Here is a 4,346-nt window from a genome sequence, read left to right on the forward strand (position 1 = left end):
CATAACCTATTTCTATATTACACTTAATTTAAGATGGATTTTATATATTGAACAGGTAAAAACCAAATTTGTCTTTTATAATCAAATATTATTTTAGTTATTATTAATATTTATTCAGTGGTTCAAAAGAACACATTCAAATTGAATAAAAATATATTAAGCTGAATAAAACAAATTCAGTCAACTAGATACAGAGCTCTGGCTCACATTCACTTTGTGTTTATGTCTGTCTATAATTGTGATATACATTTTTTAAATAATGGATTTACTTATCATTTTAACTATACAGTAGGAGAAAGTGGGCTTTAATTAAATATACATTACTAGAGGCCCAGTGCATGGATTCGTGCACTGGTGGGGTCTCTCGGCCTGGCCTGCGCCCTCAGGGGATGTTGGACTGTGGGTTTCGGGCCTATTCCTTCAAGGACAGGCCGGACCTCTAGTATGTATATAAGATCTTTGGTTAATCTCTTCCCGCCCTCCCCGCTACCTGCTTCCCTGAGAGTCATCAGTCTGTGCATGAGCACCTGCCCCCTGGTGGTCAGTGCGCATCATAGCTATAGGTAGAATTGTAGAATGGTGAGTTAGGCTTTTATGTATATAGATACCAGTAATGCTGGCCAGGTTGAAAGTTATTCCTAATGTTGACAGCTATAGAAAACAGTTTGTACATGACAAGACAATGAGAGAAATAAGCATTCTCTTTGAAACAAATTCGTAAAATAATAAAAAAAAAATGTTCACAGTGGCTTGTATCAACAATATGAATTTTAGGACAATAACATGTACAGATTTAGCACCCTAGGGCTCTCTTTATATCCTAAAGAAAATGAGCATTTACATTATTCATGGCTTGTACTGAATTTTCAAAAAGGTCAATTATACAATTATCCCTTAGATAGGATAAACTGTCCTGGGGTACAGAGCTTTAACACCATCATTAAAGTTGTTTGGAAAAGGAAGAGAGAATTAAAAAACAAGACTTTTTTTTTTTCTTCCCCCTTTGGAGCAAAGTCTCTCATTATATCGAGCAAATGCCATTCAGTAACTAAAAAATGGAAGGGAGGACCCTACAAGCACTATTTGAGCAAGCTGACCAATACACATTACAGTTTTCAAAATGAAGTTTATATACTGTGTGTTACAAATCCCAGGGAGGCAGTGTCAAAATGACATTGATTTCTTTACTTGCTTTGCAATTATACCCCATCCAGGTGTTATGGGTTGCCTGGCATTTGGCTTGTTTTTTCTTTGTAGGTGTTAAAATCCGAAAAGAGCACATTAGTGTTTTGTCCTCACTCATCGTGGCACCTGCATTACCAAACTCTCCACAATAAGTGGATGCAGAAAACAGTGACCAACTGCCTCTTTGCAAAAAAAATTAGCATCATCTTCAATCATCTGATGGGCTCTCTCTATACGATCCAAATCATCCTCATGGAGAAATTCTGCAACCATTTCTGCACCAAATGTGAAGGACACTCCTCTGTCATTTTCATCCCAGACTAAGACATCTTTATTGGTGTCAGACCACGAAGAATACCTTGATCGGGTCCATCAGTTCTTCACATAATTCTCTGAATCTGCTCCATAAATTGACGATCTGGTGATAAAGCTCCAGGACAGCAAAATATTTTCTCATCCACAATGGCTGCTAGCAGTAAAAAAGTTAAAGCAGTCAGTGAAAGTTTTCCATGGTTTAATGTTATATCTTCTTTTACATTCATCATACAATCCATACATTCTATTGATGCTGGCACAGTCATGGTTTCCTCTGAAAAGAAAAAGTCCTCAGGATATTTGATTCTGTTAGCCAGTAAGAGGCAGATAGTCTCCAGTGACCGCTTCTCCCTGTCCACATAGTCCCCAAGAAACAGTAGTTGTTTTCTAATGGGAAACCACCATACCCAAAAAGTCGAAGCAAATCTTAGCACTGCCCATGAATATCACCACATATTTGCAGTGGTGCTTTGAGTTCTAGTCGGGCAGGCTGACTGAGAAAGATCTCTCTGGACTTTAAGCACAGTCCTTGATTTCATTCTCCTGTAGCCAGAGATCCTTGTGTCGTATTGAGTTGCTGTTAAATCTTCCTGACTTGTAGTTGTGTCTCAGAAGGATCTTGTTTTGAGCAGAGCCTTCTATGGTCCCTAAGAAGTCTATGTTCCCTTAGTGTCCAAGAGAAGGAGGCCTGTCTTTGGTTTCTGTGGTCCTTAAGGACCTTCCAACTGAAGAGAAGGAATTTTTATTTATACTCTTTTTGTGTTTTTTGCGAAACATGTTGAACATTGAAATGTGTGTGTTTTTTTTCTTAATACAACATATTTTGTGCCAATGAAGCTAAACTAGCCACCACTGCTTGTGCAAAGTCTTATAGTTATTTTGTTCCCGAATGCAGTGCTTGTTCTTGGTTACTTCGTCAACTGTTCTTCAAACAAGTCCCAAGGTGGTAGGGATTTCTTACAGGCCCATAAATATTTCTCTCTAAAAATCAGATTTCTCAGAACTTAACATTGCTTTGAGAATATATGTTTATCAAAGACAAACTCACCAATGTCAGATAAAAGAACTAATGAGTTAACAATAATGAGCAAAGGTGCCACTGTAATTGCTTATCCTTTATTTACTCGTAGTGTCTGGTCTTCATCCACAGTTGTAACAAAGATCATGCTATTAAACAAAAGAAGAGTACCGAAGTGATGCCTATCCTATCTCCCAAACAAAATCTAAACAAAAATTTAAAAAACTTGATCTTGCCTGTCTGGTGTGAGTTAAGTGGTTGATATCAACCTATGAACCTGTAGGCCACAGTTTGATTCCTGGTCCGGGCACATTCCCTTGGGGAGCAGGCTTGGTCCCCAGTAGGGGGCATGCAGGAGGCAGCTGATCAATAATTCTCTTGCATCATTGATGTTTCTGACTCTCTCCCTATCACTTCCTCTAGGATATCAATAAAAATATATTTTAACAAACTTTATCTTCACTTTCCAGCAGCAAGGAATGAAGTGATGAATAAATGAATGAATAAATAAAATAAAGAAGATACATAAGCTATTCTAGTGGGTTACATTATGCAGAAGTCTGCTTATTGCATTAATTTAGATGTATTCTGTCTCTCAAATGTTTCACTAGATATACAGCCACGCTGAGTTAATTGCCTATTTTTCCTCATATGTTAATAAATTGGAAAAGGCAGGTAATATTAATTGAAAGAAAGAGGACAATGAGAAAAGAATATTTAGCCTTTTAAAATTTACTATTGTTTTATTCTTTATTTCCAAAAAATAATATTAGTTTGAAAATTATTGCCGATCCATAATTATTATACAAGTTTATGCCTTCCATTACAGAGTCTCAAAAATACAAAAATAGCTCAAAGTAGAAATAAAAGGTCCCAACAATATAAAGATTTGATATTAAGGAAAAATTTGACATAGGCAGTAGTAAGAGTAGAAAGAAAAGAAAAGAAAAAAAAACAGAAAAGGAAAGGAAAGAATAGAAAAGAAAAGAAACAAGGATTTTTCTCAGTCAGCCTGCCCTACTAGAACTCGAAGCACCACTGCAAATATGTGGTGATATTCAAGGAAAGGAAAGAATAGAAAAGAAAAGGAGAGAAAAGAAGAGAAGAGAAGAGAAGAGAAGAGAAGAGAAGAGAAGAGAAGAGAAGAGAAGAGAAGAGAAGAGAAGAGAAGAAAGAAAGAAAAGAAAGAAAGAAAAGAAAAGGAAAGAAGAGGAAAGAAAAGAAAAGGAAAGAAAAGAAAAACACATTGAGAAATCTGGACCATGTCCTTCACACTGCAATATTCATGCTTTAGGATGTATGATCACCTATAGCATTAATAGAAAAGGTTAATTATGGAGGAAAATCAAGTCTATGTCTTTATCTGAGATTGCTGTGGAGATTGTGTGAGAGGAGAATTATAGAACTTTCTTAACAGAATAATTCGTAGTAAGTTGTCATAAGTTATGGTCTAAGAAAACAAAATGGCCCTAACTGGTTTGGCTCAGTGGATAGAGCGTCAGCCTGCGTACTCAAGGAGCCTAGGTTCGATTCTGGTCAAGGGCATTTACCTTGGCTGCGGTAGGGAGTGTGCATGAGGCAGCTGATCAATGTTTCTCTCTCATCGATGTTTCTAACTCTCTATCCCTCTCCCTTCCTCTCTGTAAAAAATCAATAAAATATATATTAAAAAAAAAAGAAAACAAAATGTAGTGCTAACAAGTAATAAGAAAGCCATTTCTGAGTTTTGTTTACTATGCATCCTTACTTTTTAGAAAGAGTTTGGTGTTTGAAGATTCCAAGTAGGGAATGAAATAAATTTTGTTACAGCGGATTGAAGAAAGAAAAG

General features: G+C 36.4%; 1 pseudogene; it reads right to left on the minus strand.

The window, feature by feature from the left end:
• Nucleotides 1-1,164: 1,164 nt before the first annotated feature.
• On the minus strand, nt 1,165-2,277 carry LOC103288377 (serine/threonine-protein phosphatase PP1-gamma catalytic subunit B-like; annotated as a pseudogene).
• Nucleotides 2,278-4,346: the final 2,069 nt, after the last annotated feature.

The sequence above is a fragment of the Eptesicus fuscus genome, chromosome 8, assembly GCF_027574615.1.
Source record: "Eptesicus fuscus isolate TK198812 chromosome 8, DD_ASM_mEF_20220401, whole genome shotgun sequence".
NCBI classification, from domain to species: domain Eukaryota; kingdom Metazoa; phylum Chordata; class Mammalia; order Chiroptera; family Vespertilionidae; genus Eptesicus; species Eptesicus fuscus.